This window comes from Protopterus annectens, chromosome 16.part0 (assembly GCF_019279795.1).
Source record: "Protopterus annectens isolate FY-2018-M chromosome 16.part0, PAN1.0, whole genome shotgun sequence".
In the NCBI taxonomy this organism is placed as follows: Eukaryota; Metazoa; Chordata; order Ceratodontiformes; family Protopteridae; genus Protopterus; species Protopterus annectens.
This window is the reverse complement of record NC_056750.1, coordinates 474,881,688-474,898,005: the sequence shown is the minus strand read 5'-3', so window position 1 is coordinate 474,898,005 and position 16,318 is coordinate 474,881,688. Positions and strand designations below refer to the sequence as shown.

The following is a 16,318-nucleotide window of genomic DNA, read 5'->3' as shown; positions in this document are numbered from 1 at the left end:
GTCTAACAGACACCACCCCCAAACGCATCAGTGTATCATCTAAAGAACACTCCATGGTTGTGAATCACCATGACACTTGGTTAGTTACCTTTTCCCATATAGCTGTCACAGACTCCATTACAGTTGAGCAGTCCTTAATATGTATTACTGTCAAAATTTTTTCTGTTATTTTTTTTATAACTTCTGATGATGTCTTATTCCTGGTCACATGTTCTTTGCATTTATTTTCCACATGCATCTCAATCTTATCCTCCACATTTAATTTTACATTTGAATGTAAACTCTCTTTAGAGTTATGTCTAAAACTGATTTGTAACAAAGCTTCAGACTCTTAGATAATTCAGCTGTAGTGTCTAACTGTACTTTTCCTTTACACTGTCCATTTCTGCAATAATCCTAGCAGTATAATCAGTCACACTGTAGTTCTGAGGATGAGAATACTCAGAATCAGTTACTGAAAGCCATTTGTTTGAAACCAGCTTTAGCAATATGTCACTCAAATAGACATCCAGCCATCTTTACTGACCCACTCCAGTGGTGCCTGTTTTGTGGGATACAGGCTTGCTGGATGTTTGTTACCCAAAACTAGCTAAAACACATAACTATGTAGGCAATACTTCTTAGTTGACTAGTTAACCATGGCCTGTGTAACTAAACCAGTTGTGACTGTTGCAGGTGGGAGGAGGCTTGCTTGTTGAGAGTTGTATTTATTTATTTGACATGTATTAACCAGGTTGGTCCAACTGAGCCAAGGCCTATTTTCAGTAGAGACCCGAGGAGAAAGGCTCCAGATATGTATATACACTTTTAAGAAATATAAACAAAGTCACAATGAAATAAAATAAAGATACAGAAATTAAAAACAATGGCAATAAATGACAGTTAATATGAGTGTTTTCTTTTCTCATGGTACTTCTTTTCACCCTGGGCCTCCATTGAAAATGGGCAGCCCTGCCCAGTCGGCCATCTTCCCAGTAAACAAATGTAAAATAAAGCTATGTAGATAAAACAGACAAATGCATGGGTAGTAACTTTAAACTTGTTCTTATTATATACAGAAGAGGGGGTGAATCAGATTAAGCTTTAACCCCTAAAGGTGTTAGCAGGTAGAAGTAGTGGGGGAGGTAGTAGAAGGAAGAGGTAAGGATTTACGCTGGGTCCATGGCAAGGGCATATCTGCAATATAGCCAGACAATGTTTGATTTCTGTTTTGAAACTTTGTGTGTGTAATGCTTCTTATGTTGAGTGGGAGTTTGTTCCAGTTATGAGATACTGAAAAGTTGTATAATATTTTCCCAATAGATTTATTGGGTTTGTATATTTGAAGAAGAAGTTGGTCCGTGCTTTGGAGTGGGAATGTAGGGGTATAAAAAATACAAGATTAGTTAGGGATGGGGCAGGTTGAGGGATTTGTTTAGTAAGGAGTGAGTCATGAAGATTTGAAAGTTGAAGTTGAGGGGGGAGTTGGAGCCACTGTAGGTTGTTTAGTGCCATGCAGTAGAGATAGGTATGTGGTAGGTTTGTGGCAAGTTTTGCAATTTTATTGTATGCCTGTTCTAGCTTAGTAATTAACAAAAACTGAAGGTTTGTAAGGATTGAGGCAGCATAGAAAAGGCTAATGCTAGTTAGTAAATAAGCTTGAGCCAAGGAGAGTCTAGAGTCAAGAGTTACAATTTTTTTGTTCCTATAGAGGAGGCCTAGTTTTGGATTTTTTTTTTTTTAATGGCTGATCGTCTATTATCATTCCTAGTAGCTTTGTGTGGGATTCTGTATTAATGATGCTTTTATTTAAGTAGGAGATGGTGAAGGTGGATTTGAGATGTGAAAGTGATTTAGGGAGAAATAGTAAAAGTTTAGTCTTTTTAGGATTTAAAATGAGCTGATTTTCAGTGAACCATCTTTCCACAGAGAGAAAAGAGTTTTGGGTAAGAGTGTGAAGTTGAGAGATACTTTCAGAAACGGAGATGAGTGTAGAATAATCAGCATATTGAATGAGAGAGGAGTGAGAGCAGGAGGTATAGAGGTTGTTGGTGAAAATGTCGGTCCCAAGATGGAGCCCTAGGGAACACCTGTAAGGATGGGTAGGAAGGGAAAGCAGGAGAATGTCATGTGACAGACTGCAGTCTGAGAGAGAGTTGGAGAACTGTTCAAGTGAGGAAACTGAGAGATTAATATTTAGAATAGAATACCCTGTGGAAGGCTTTGAATAAGTCTAAATATAGACATGAGACAAGTTTGTTATTATCATGGGCTTCAGCTGTAGTATTAGTAAAAGATAAAAGAGCTGTAGCAGTGCTGTGGTTTGGACAGTAGCCATGTTTGGCAGATGTCAGAGGGTTTTCGTGAATAAGAAATTTGAGATACTGAGTGTCTATGCATTTTTCAAGGATTTTTGAGAGGGAGGGATAGCTATGGGTCTAAAGTTAGATGGATCAGTGGAGTTGCCTCCTTTATGTAGGGATATAACATCCAAGACACTCTTCTCCAAAAAAAGGAAGCCAATCTAGTGGTCCCTTGCCATATAAAAAAAAATTTACAACAAAAGGAAGAAACTGTTGCAGAAAAGAGGAAAATCCCATGATGCAAAAAACTCCCTTATGCTGAGGTCCCTCATAAAATCCCCCAAAGCTAGTTACGAAAATAAAATTGCCAAAGATTCCAAAGACAAGCACAAGGCATTCTATAGCAAGGTCAAGAATCTAAATGGCAATGTTCAGATCTGTTCTGAGCTACAACAGAATGGCATTAAATATACTGATCACAAGGATATTGCCAGTATACTGGCAGATCGATTCAGTGCAAACTTCACCCCCTAAAGGGCCCATCTCAATACCAAAAGATTGCCAAATTCCGGTAATAATGGCCACATGGGTAAAAAATGCACTCTCCAATGCTAAGAATACAGCATCCATGGGACCAGACAACATCCCAGGCTGTGTACTACTTGAACTGCAAAATGAACTGGCACCTCACCTAAGTGTCATGTTTAATCATAGCCTCACCTCCGGCTTTGTGCCCACTGAGTGGTGCACAGCTACAATTATCCCACTCCAGAAGGGGGGGGCTCCACCTTGGATCCTGGGAACTACCACCCCATCAGTCTGACGAGCCTGACCTGCAAGGCCATGAAACGTATTATCATGGAACTTATAAATAAAGACATTAGCAACCTTCAAACACTGGACCCGATGCAGTTTGGGTTCATGAAGGGCCAATCTTGGCTCCTGAACCTGACTGACTTCTTCAAATCAGTCTTCAGAGCTGTGGACAAAGGTAAGATGGTCCACACAGCCTATCTTGACCTCGCCAAGGCCTTCAACACAATCCCCCACTCTGGAATCATAGATAAACTTACTAAGCTAAGCATTAATCCCTATGTCACTCGATGAATTGCCAACTGGCTTACTAACAGAACCCACACTATAAAAGTAGCCAACTCCAAATCCAGCTCCAGACAAGTGACAAGTGGAGTACCTCAGGGTTCAGTCCTGGGATCACTCTTGTTTGGCATCTGCTTCACTGAAGTACAGGCCAACACTAGGAGACTCTGGCTAACAAAGTTCACAGATGACTGCAAACTGGGAGCCATTATTGAATCCCCAAATGATGTGAATATTCTACAAACGGGGCTTGCAGAAACAGATGCTTGGAGCCAGAGCCATGGGCTCAAGTTCAATGCCAAGAAATGTATAGTTATCCCCTTTGGGAAAAACGTGTACACGTGAATTACCACATGTGTGATAAGAGACTCAGGGACACAGGTGGCCAGTGGTCTCACCTTCGATAACCACATCGCCACAACAGTCAGGAAATCCTTCTATGTGGCACACCTCATCACTAAAAGCTTTTCATCTAGGAAAAAAGGAGGTCATTGTCCCACTGTACTCATCCCTAATTAGACCCATTATCAAATACAATGTCCCATTTTGTATGCATCTCTCAAGACATCTGCAACAACTAGAAAGACCGTAGAAATACCTCACTAAAAGAATCACAGGCCTAAAGCAGATGACCTATGCTGACCATCTAAAAAAACTCCAGCTATACTCTGTCGCATATCGTTTACTCAGAGGTGATCTCTGCTTAACACACAAGGCCATGTCAAACCCAGAGTTGTTGGGCATGCTACACTTAAAAAAATCCCAATTCATCAGAGACACACACTCCATGGATCTAAACCTTGTTATCACAAAGAACAAAACATGCTGGAGGGATAGGTTCCTGACCCAGAGACTCCCCAGACTCTGGAATACACTGCCCATACATGTCAAACAGAGCACCTCTTTGGCCGTCTTCAAAAGGAACCTTGATTACTGGATGAGAGATAGGAAATTCACCCCGGGGATCACATCAGTCACCCTGCTAGACAGGTGTTCAGGGAAGTAAATATTGTGGGAAGAAATAGCCAGAGAATTGTTAAGGCTAGGCTTGTATAGGCCCTAGGGCTGATAGCCTAGTACCAACCTATGAGCCTAAGATTTCCAAATATCAGGTACAGAGGCTTCACGATTTGATCTATTGATAAGTATTGAAACTGGGTAGGCTATAGAGTCAACAGCAAGTTTTAGAAAGAGGGGGGTACATTATCAGTAGAAGGAGAACATGGTTTTAGTTTTTGGAGGAGAGATTTTTATGTAAGAGTCTGGTATAGGTTTAACAGAGAAGAGGGTTTGGTTAGAAGGTGTTTGGGGAGGGATAGCAGAGTTGGAGATCTGGTCAGGGTTACTGAGTTTCTGGATAGTATCAAATGAAGTAATGGTTGAGGAGGCAGGCAGTGTCCTGAGCTGAATTGTTTGGATAAGGACTATGAGTCTGAGGGTTTCCAGAGTGAAGGGTGGAATTGATAGTTTTCCAGAGGTTTTTTGGATTAGATTGATGGCTAGTTTGGGCCTTATAGTACATTTTTTTTTGTTGTAAATGAGTTTTTTTTTTGTTTGGTGTTACTTAAAACAAGCTAATAATTACTAAGGGTAATATTTCTGTTGACTGGCTGATCTGTTATGTTAACCATTTCCTCTCCATCTTTGTTCTTTATAGAATTGCTGGATTGCTCAGTGTGTTAGTTGATACCAATTAAAATATTTTACTTTTGCCAATCTTTCTCTGAACTGGTCAGTCATGCTTACTTTACCCAATCTAACTGTGGTTGCTGTGTAGGTGGGAGGGGCTGACTTGATATAGTTTAAATGAATGAAATAAATTACTGTCATGAATTTTATTTTATGCTAGATATTCAGACATGTTTAACCTACACACTGTAACTGTGGCTGTTGTACAAGTGGGTGGGGGATTGTTTTTTATATGTTTGAAACACGTAGAACTACATTAATGCTTTCAATATTTATTTTGTCTGGCCAATCAGTCATGTTTAATGCAATAACTTGAACTGTGATTAGTTTGATTATATATGGGGGGAGTTCACCTGATGTATATGTGGACGTATGGTGGTGGGTATGTGTAAACAGATAATATTTTTTTACTTTGGCTACTCAGCCACATTTGCTGTTTTCACTTCATGTGAGTCTATTTTTGTGGTGAGCCATGCTGCTTCTATCTTGTTTAATATAAGATGAAATCTATTGGCATGTGCAATATTTCTGTCTGACAACTCTCTCTGTATGTTAGGGTGGGGGAGTTTGAGCTTGCTGGATAATAAATTACTATGAGCAATATGTCATTCAGCTACCCAAATATGCATTATTTCCTACACATAAACTCCAACAGTAGCTATGTGGGGGAGCTTTGCTTCACTGAATATGAGTTTGAAACAAACATAAGTAATATATTACAGATATTGTAGCATACACTTGACCCCTGAGGCATGCTCACTGGACCTGAATTAGTGCTGGGCAGGCTGTTATATTTAACAAGCTGAAATACATTACTTTGACCATGACTTAGCATTTTGTTAGTCAACCAAGCAAATTGCTAGCAGGAAGATGTCAAGTCAGTCATGTCCAGAAAGTTAGCCAAGTATACCCTTTAGCTGTGTATGTTCCAAGCTGAAATGCACTAATCTAGGTAGTACTTCTAATCATGTACCTCTACTTAGGGTACTTACTTGGGAGGTGTTAAATGTTTTCTGGCATACTTTTTGAAGCATGTGAAATATGTTAGTTTGACAGTATGGACTGAATCTGTTCATCCTGTTTTTCTGTGATGTGTGTGTAGCCAGATGTGCTGTACTTATTCAAGGTAGTCATTGCTGTTACACTATTGTCTACAACCACAACCAAGAATTATGGCCAGTATTTCTTACTCTGGATCACCAAAACTATAAACTGGCTGTGGTTCCTAGTGTTTTCCTGTCATGTGTAGTCAAAATGCAGCCAAAATTTTCATTATAAGCTTTGTTGACTATTTATGAAAAGTTACAGAAAATGTAGCATACGTTACATATCTTTTGGTGTGTATATATATTGTGGCAAAGTAGATTACATACATTGCTGGTACTTTATATGGTCAGTCATAATACATGGCACCTGTAGAGCATCAGTCACATAACTTTTGAAGTTATTGACCACACAGCTTTTGAGGTTATTAAAACAAGGCTAAATGCATATGTTCAGTATGATTTGTCATTGGTCTTTTGCATGTGTCTGCTTTAGCCCCACCTATTGTAGTTGTTTGTTTTTTAATAGGGCTTGTGATATTTGTGTTATTGCTGAAAAGTATGGATAGTCATGCTTGATTTCATCAGCCAAACATGTATGCCCAGTGCGATAGGTTATGCTGATGATGGTTGCGGCTATTCTTCATTTATAGCAATTCAAATCTTATTTCTTTGGACCTTGTTACATTTTGGTCATTCACATGCATATTGTACACATTTTCATTCTGGATAACATGGGATTGATGCCTTAGTGTGTGGGTAGCAAGTTAAAATACATACATGAACAATAATGGTATGTTTGCTATGCCCAGTACCGGCATGATGAATGAGGTTGCAGTGCTTGCTTGCTTGTTTTATGAAAAAATCTCTATTAGCCAGCAGTGATGGTGGCACTGTGTGATTCAGAATGAGGGATAAGAACACAAAAAGAAGTATGATTAGGTGAGATTTTTAGGAACATGTGTTTATTATTAGATAGAGAGATGGTCAAAGTTGAGTTATGACAGTGGGGGCAAAGTGAGGAAAAAAGCAAGCCAATGGAATGGATACAAAATGAGTAATGAGGGCTATGGCAAGGCTATGAAGAACAGACAAAAAGAGGAGACGCCAATGGCAATTTACTTATTACAACCGAGCTCACCTCCAGGCGTTTCTGCAATTACCTCCTACTGCCCCTCTAGGCATCAAATGTTGCTTGTTCATATTTGCAGCAATAATTCTAAAACTATGCTACATACAAGGTAGCAAAATATTTTATCTCAAAGCATGCATGATGACAAAAACAATTGTATTTATATTTGATCTCAGTCAATGAGTATTTGTTTGTACTGTAAGGTGATAACTTCATTTTTTAAAGGCTCAAGCTAGACTCACTAGGCGTTTTAGGTACACGCTCAAAAGAGCTGTACTGGAGGGAATGGGTTAATGTATGAGCTAGAGCATACAGGATGTAGAAGAGAGAGGCAGTGAGGAAGAGAGTTGCTATACAAGGAGGCAGACAGATAGGCAACAAAGAAGTAAGGGCATCAGAAGCACAAAGCAATGAGAAGTTAACAGAGAAGGTCAGCGAATATGGACCAAAGGACTCTTCAGCTGAATGCAAGAAGGGAAGATGAGCTAGGGTCTGCTTTGGAATAAGATGAGATGGAGATGCAGAAGACTGAGGAAAACAGATACACTGAATGAATACATCATTTCATTGTTTATTGAAAACAATCAATGACTGCCTTGCAGAGAAGGAGGTGTACTAGAGAGCAGGACAGCATTGACCAGATACTAAGATAAAGACATAGGTGACTGAGAAGAGAGAACTGACTCCACTAAGGGAGGATAAAGCACAAGGACCAGAACGTCTGTCTCCCATGGTCCTCAATATTCTCTCCAATGTAATTTTAGATCCCATAGTCATAGTTTTAAGTAGACTGCTGACCACTACTCAACTAACTGAGAACTCATAGGTGGCAGTTGCGGTAACTGTATTTGAGCGGAGGTGTTGGAATAATCCAGGAAACTACAGGCCTACAGCTGTTGCAAGGGATAGTCAAGGAGAGAATCCTGAATAAAATGCTGATTGCTTCCCCAGAATAGAATAGTCTTTAAAATAGCGTGGGCACATAGCTAAAAAAAAGCTATCATGCAAATTTTATATAGTTTTATGACTGGGTTGCAGAAGAAATTAACATAGAAGGGTTGACAGGCATTGTGTGCCTGGAATTCATCAAGGCCTTGGATTCTTCCCACAATGGAGGCCACTAGGAAAAACTGGAAGGGATGGTGATAAGATGGAGATTAAAGAATCAGATTGCTCTGTGTTTTAGTAGTAGAACAAGGAGTGCTGTGTTGTGGGTGTGATGATAGGAGGTATTGCCAGCCATGCCAGGAGAAGTAGGGCTTTGGATGTATGACTTGTGCCAGCACAGCTAGCTGGAATTTTGTCAATAATTATAGGTCATTTGTATATCAAACTGAGTTGTACAAATGTGTGTGCTGAAAATGCATTTGTGAGGTTTGCTTGTGTTAAAATGTTTTAACAGTGCACCCTGCTGGTATGAAAAGAAATATACATATATTATTGTAACTGAATTAAATGTATATGTTTTAATAGAGGATACTGGGACAGCAGAAGTTAACCAGCTAGCGTAGTTTAAGAAAAAAATAAGGGAAATGTAAATGAGCTATTAAACCATTAAAATTTAAACCATTAAAATGGTACCCCACAGTGCTGAACCAGACTGGAGATGGTTGGTCTGGAAGAAGCCTTTGTTCATTAGCTCAGTAAAAAGAGGGGAAGCCCCCAGCACTGAAATAAATGTTTAGATGTGTATTGCAGCTGTCTATGCTAAATTCCTTTCTCAGCTTCAAAAGAGAATACTGTGAGAACACAGTCAGGTGACCAGATGAGGTAATTCTGAAAGCCATCTTTGATATTATATTTCACAGGTAGTAATCTTTGAGTATTGAGTATTCCGTTTTGTGGAACCTGACTATATATATATATATATATATATATATATATATATATATATATATGTGTGTGTGTGTGTGTGTGTGTGTGTGTATATTCCAACTGCACTGTTGCTCCAAATTGAAATCAAACAAAATAATTGAATAATTGTCAGTATAATTTATTAGTGTGCATCAGCAATGATTTCCTGTGAAAGACGGTGATCAACGTTGCATGGAAAAAAGACAAAAACAGGGCAGTCATATCTCTAAGTTTTGAGAGAGTTTCAGTGAATTCAAAGCCTTGAATATCACAGTGGTCATTGTTACATTGTTCGTAATATTATGTTATGAAAATTTATCACTGTAAACATGTAAACTGTTGAAAACACCTACTTTAAAATAAGCATATTCAGCAAGTGCCTTCCTTCTTCAGCAGAGAAGCATCACTCAAAAGGGTGAATTTTTATGTGTGTGTGTGTGTGTGTGTGTGTGTGTGTGTGTGTGTGTGTGTTTTCCAACAGAAAGTCTGCAGCCTTTGATGTTTTCAGGTTACTGTTCCTTAATAAGGCTTTAATTGATATGGCATGTAACATTACTTGTCTGTTACATTCAGTCAGTTGTAGTCCGTTGTTCTATACTGTGATCAGTTTAATAGTTCCAAAAACATCTGACTGTGCTGTCCCCAAAGCCTGAATTTGTCAGCCATACTAGTTGAAATGATTACACATTGTAAATTCAGAGGCTCATAATGCAATCTTCAAAGACAGCATCACAAAGCATCCACTTATCCATGTATTAGTAGGCTTGGTCAGTAACCTGGTTGATGACAATGAACATAACAGATTCAGTTAAAATTCACATTGTGCACCAGCTAACGAGTAGTATTTACTAAGATATTGAAGGATCTGTGAATGAACCCAGCCACTGGGGATGCCCAAGCCACTGCATTTCTTTGTGCCTGACCCAAGTCCGGATAAATGGGGATAGTTGCGTCAGGAAGGGCATTCGGCATAAAACTTGGCCAACTCATTCATGCAGATACCAGTAAATATTTACATACTGGGTCGGTCGATGCCCGGGTTAACAACTACCGCCACCAGTACTGTTAGCCAACAGGGTGCTGGTAGAATTTGGGCTACTGTTGGCCGAAGGAGGAGAGGAGGTTGAAGGCATGGCCAAAGGCAGGAAGAGAGGAGAAAGGCTAGGACTGTGGTAGTGAAGGTCTGAACTTTGAATGTTGGCAGTATGACTGGTATAGGGAGAGAGCTAGCCGATATGATGGACAGAAGGAAAGTTGGTATATTGTGCGTGCAAGAGACCAGATGGAAAGGGAGTAAGGCTAGGTGTATCGGAGGTGGGTTCAAATTGTTTTATCATGCTGTGGATGGGAGGAGAAATGGCGTAGGCATTATCCTGAAGGAACAGTATGCTAAGAGTGTTTTGGAGGTGAAAAGAGTGTTGGATAGAGTGATGTTTATGAAGCTGGAAATTGATGGTGTAATAATGAATGTTGTTAGTGCATATGCTCCACAAGTTGGGTGTGTGATGGACGAGAAAGAAAAATTTTGGAGTGAGTTGGGTGAAGTGGTGATGACTGTACCTAAGAGAGAGTGGTGATTGGAGCAGATTTCAATAGGCATGTTGGTGAAGGGAACAGAGGGGATGAGAAAGTGATGGGTAGGTATGGTGTTAAAGGAATGCAGAAGGTCAGATGGTAGTGGATTTTGTGAAAAGGATGGACATGGCTGTGGTGAATATGTATTTTAACAAGAGGGAGGAGCATAGGGTGACATACAAGAGTGGAGTAAGATGCACACAGGTGGATTATATCTTATGTAGGAGGGCCAGTTTGAAGGAGATTGGAGACTGTAAAGTGGTGACTGGGGAATGTGTAGTTAGGCAGCATAGGATGGTGGTTTGTAAGATGATGTTGGTGATCAAAAAGAGGAGGAGCAGTGTGAGGGCAGCACCAATGATCAAATGGTGGAAATTGAAAAAGGGTAATTGTGAGGTGGAGTTCAGGGAAGAGTTAAGACAGGCACTGGGTGGCAGTGAAGAGTTACCAAATAGCTGGGTAACTACAGCAGAGCTAGTAAGGGAGACCGCTAGAAAGGTGCTTGGTATGACATCTGGACAGAGGAAGGATGACAAGGAGACAAGGTGGTGGAATGAGGAAGTACAGGAGAGTATACAGAGAAAGAGGTTGGTGAAGAAGTGGGATTGTCAGAGAGATGAAGAAGTAGACAGGAGTATAAGGAGATGAGGTGCATGGCAAAGAGAGAGAGGTGGCGAAGGCCAAGGATAAGGTTTATGAAGTGTTATATGAAAGGTTGGACACTAAGGAGGGAGAAAAGGACCTGTACCAATTAGCTAGACAGAGGGACCGAGCTAGGAAAGATGTGCAGCAGGTAAAGTTGACAAAAGATAATGAGGGAAACATACTCACAAGTGAGGAGAGTGTGTTGAGCAGATGGAAAGAGTACTTTGAGGGATTGATGAATGAAGAGAATGAGAGGGAGAGAAGGTTAGATGATGTGGGGATAGTGAATCATGAAATGCAATGGATTAGCAAGGAGGAAGTAAGGATAGCTATGAAGAGGATGAAGAATGGAAAGGTTGTTGGTCCAGATGACATACCTGTGGAAGCATGGAGGTGTTTAGGTGAAATGGCAGTGGAGTTTTTAACCAGATTGTTTAATGAAATCTTGGAAAGTGAGAGGATGCCTGAGGAATGGAGAAAAAGTGTTTTGGTACTGATTTTTAAGAATAAGGGTGATGTGCAGAGCTGTAGTAACTACAGAGGGATTAAATTGATTAGTCACAGCATGAAGTTATGGGAAAGAGTAGTGGAAGCTAGGTTAAGAAGGGAGGTGATGATTAGTGAACAGCAGTATGGTCTCATGCCAGGAAAGAGCACTACAGATTCGATGTTTTCTCTGAGAGTGTTGATGGAGAAGTACAGAGAAGGTCAGCAGGAGTTGCATTGTGTTTTGTAGACTTAGAGAAAGCATATGACAGGGTGCCTAGAGAGGAGTTGTGGTATTGTATGAGGAAGTCAGGAGTGTCAGAAAAGTATGTAAGAGTGGTACAGGATATGTACAAGGGTAGTGTGACAGCTGTGAGGTCTGCGGTGGGAATGATGGATGTGTTTAAGGTTGAGGTGGGATTACATCAAGGATCAGCTCCGAGCCCTTTCTTATTTGCAATGGTGATGGACAGGTTGACAGATGAGATCAGACAGGAGTCCCCGTGGACTATGATGTTTGCAGATTACATTGTGATCTGTAGTGAGAGTAGGGAACAGGTGGAGGAGACCCTGCAGAGATGGAGATATGCTCTAGAGAGAAGAGGAATGTAGTTCAACAGGACTAAGATAGAATATATGTGTGTGAATGAGAGGGAGGACAGAGAAATGGTGAGGATGCAGGGAGTAGAGCTGGCGAAGGTGGATGAGTTTAAATACTTGGGATCAATAGTTCAGAGTAATGGTGAGTGTGGAAGAGAGGTAAAGAAGAGAGTACAGGCAGGGTGGAGTGGGTGGAGAAGAGTGTCAGGAGTCATTTGCGACAGACGAGTACCAGTAAGAGTGAAAGGGAAGGTCGACAAGAGGGTAGTGAGACCAGCTATGTTATATGGGTTGGAGGCCTTGGCATTGACAAAAAGGCAGGAGTTAGAGCTGGATGTGGCAGAGTTAAAGATGTTAAGATTTGCACTGGGTTGACAGGATTAGGAATAAGTATATTAGAGGGTCAGCCCAGTTTGGAAGGTTTGGAGACAAAGCCAGAGAGGCAAGATTACATTGGTTTGGACATGTGCTGAGGAGGGATGCTGAGTATATTGGGAAAAAGATGCTAAGGATGAAGCTACCAGGTAACAGGAAAAGAGGAAGACTTAAGATAAGGTTTATGGATGTGGCGAGAGAGGACATGCAGGTGGTTGGTGTGACAGAGCAAGATGTAGATGACAGGAAGAAATGGAAACAGATGATCTGCTGTGGCGACCCCTAATGGGAACAGCCGAAAGAAGATGATGATTGAAGGATCTGTGAATGTGTAAGTTCTTAAAAATGTTTATAATTGAGCAGAGTTGCAATAGGATGCAAACATCAAGGTGAAGTTGAAAGGGTGATTTAAGGAGAGGAAATATAACTGCAAGTTGGCAATGTAATCATGGACGTGTATTTCTGGGATATTTATTTAATGAGTAAAATTAAGCAATAAATGAGTGCATTGTTTCACTGCTGATTAGTGAATTCATAATTTTTTTCTTCCAGAATGGTAGTTTTCATAACAGACAGGTTTGGTAAGATACTGGCATTCTTTCTGAATGCTTTAAACTATTACTTGGGGAGGAAACAAAAATGTTGGTGGTCTGCTTTATTTTTCTTTCTGCCAGCATGGATTTTATACAAATTTTATACAAATGCATGTCCTCACCATGTTTTTTCTATTGAGTCGGACTGGAAATGTATTCAGACAGACAAGATGATTTCAGCCAATTGCACTGTTTAAAAATCACAAATAGCTATAAAATGCCACATAATTCTGTTTTATCTCTTTTCCATCTCTTTTTCCATCATTCTCCCCTAGTTATGAAGTCTGTTATCAGTGCTAGTCAACATTTAGCATGAATGAAAGCTTGACTTTTTTTTTACTGAGCTATGCAGCCTGAAGCATAATAGCATTTTGCTTTCATTTTGAAATTTTAATAATTTAATATTGTAAAACCTTTTGTTTTTGCAGTGAGGTTTGCTGAGAACTCGGTGTATAAAAATGTTCTTCATATGTGACATTGGAGCACTTTGTTTTTGTTCTAGTTTGTCTAGTGTCTATCCAGTCCTGCTAATATTAAAGATAGATCTGTCAAAACTGTGTGTGTAGAGGTTGCATGTAAAATGAAACAGTTGCTGAGGTAAAGAATCTGCTTATGTGTTGTAGCATCCATTGAAGGGTCAAGTTCATAGCAGTATAGTTAAAAAGGCTGGTTTATTTCTGTTTGGTTTACAAAGAATTTTCAGTTTTTCTTCATTAATTCAGTTGCAGTCATTTGACATTAGACTTATCAGACTAGTAGGTATTATATATGTTTCAGTCACTCATCTGTTTTTTTTAATTACTTAACAGTAGTCATGAAAAATGTTTAAAGGTGACACTACAACATGAACCCAACCTCAGACAATGTACAGACATACACACACACACACACACACACACACACACACACACACACACACACACACACACACACACACCAATTTCACTTCTTATCTGAGACCTGATTTATCACTTTGTAATCCTGAAGAGAACTGTTACTTGTCTATTTCAGGAAAAACTCACTCTGAATCTCTGCAGATCACCACTTTATCATTCTGTTTTAATTTGCTGCATTTTATACCTTTGTCCAGATTAGAACAGAACTTCTTTAATAACCTAATGCCTGCAGTATTATTGGAAAATCCTGCTAGCTGTAATATTTTTCTGGGCTGTGTAAATGCCTACAACAAAAATTCCATGAACTGTGGAGAACATGAGTACTCACGGGACATAGCTGTACAACAGAGATGTGGTACTAATGAGGTTCATGCCAATTTCGGGAAGTATTACAAAAGATTTAATGGGCTAGAAACAATAAATCATGTCCTAGTTAGTTTGTACAAAAATAGTGGCATAGCAGTCACCACTTTTCCAGATAACTGAACTGGAACATTTCCTGGTGAAACATGACTTTTTTAGGACGGACTTTATTAGCAAAATCAAAATTCATAATTGGAGAACCTGGACTGTTTTTGTCCTTTCATGTCACTGCTCTTCATTTAAAAATACTAGTTTTCAATAATGTTTAAAGTTAAATTTGGAAGCTAACATTTTTTACAGAATATTAAGATGGTATGGTATTTTCATTCCTTTTTTAAAGGGTAGGCTCGATTGTGAGTCTACTTGCAAATCATGACTGATGTTATGTGTAGGCTGCATAAAGTAAGATCTAAGTAATATGGCCTGGTTTTACTTTTTGCTACACACATTGTCAAAAGGTAAAGTAAAGTAAGCTACGTTAGGCTTGAGAGTAACATTAGCGCAATGTGTTACAACTACTGTTTTCTCAAGGGGATCACTACTTCAAAGACAGCTTTGGTCAAGCGTAAAGTAGCTTAATACAGTATTTTATTATAAAGCAGTCCTGGCTAAATGCTTCTATTCTTCTTAACTGCCTAACTAATTAAAATAATATGCTCTTAAACAGTGTCACCATAGAATATAGCTGTATAACGAAAATAACATGTAGGAAGTTATCTAATTTAATTCTTAGGTGCATCAGAAAGGTTTTGATGAACATACAGCGTGAACATAAACCCCTACTTCACTAGATGGGTTGCCAACTGGTTTACAGACAGAACTCACACAATAAGAACAGCGGGCTCCAGGTCCAACTCTAAACCAGTCACAAGTGGTGTTCCGCAAGGCTCAGTCCTGGGACCCCTACTGTTCGGCATATACTTCTCAGAAGTACAGGCAAACACAGGAGGACTATGGCTAACCAAGTTCGCTGATGACTGCAAACTGGGAGCCATAATTGACTCTCCAGCTGACATGGACATCCTCCAAAAGGGCCTTACTGAGATGGACACCTGGTGTCAAAGTCATGGCCTCAAGCTAAATGCCAAAAAATGCATAGTCATCCCGTTTGGGAAAAACAAAACACCCACAAATTACCACATAGGTGGCAGCCCCCTTAATACACAAGAGGTAATAAGAGATCTGGGGACCCAGGTAGATAGTAATCTCTCCTTTGACAATCATATTGCCAAAGTAGTTAGGAAATCCTTCTATGTGGCCCATCTAATTACTAAAGGGTTCGCATCTAGAAATAAAGAGGTTATAGTGCGCCTCTACTCGTCACTCATTATTCCCATCATAGAGTACAATGCCTCATTTGGGATGTACCTCACAAGACACTTCCAACAGCTGGAAAAACCACAAAAGTACCTCACTAAGAGGATTACTGGTCTCAAACATATGTCCTATGCAGCCTGACTGAAAAAAACTCTGGCTGTACTCAGTGGCATATCGCTTACTCAGAGGTGATCTCTGCCTGACTTACAAAGCCATGTCTAACTCAGAATTGATGAACATGCTCCACCTAAAGAAATCCAAGTCACTGTGAGCCACGCGCTCTAGTGAGATAAACCTCACCACAACAACAAATAGAACATGCTGGAGGGATAGATTCCTGTCACAGAGACTCACCATGCTTTGGAACAAA

General features: G+C 39.8%; 1 protein-coding gene across 1 annotated transcript in view; it reads left to right on the top strand.

Moving 5' to 3' along the window:
- The window catches only part of RALGPS1 (Ral GEF with PH domain and SH3 binding motif 1), a 3,844,659-nt gene that overhangs the window by 2,500,187 nt on the left and 1,328,154 nt on the right, over positions 1-16,318 (top strand). The gene's annotated exons all lie outside the window — the stretch shown is intronic.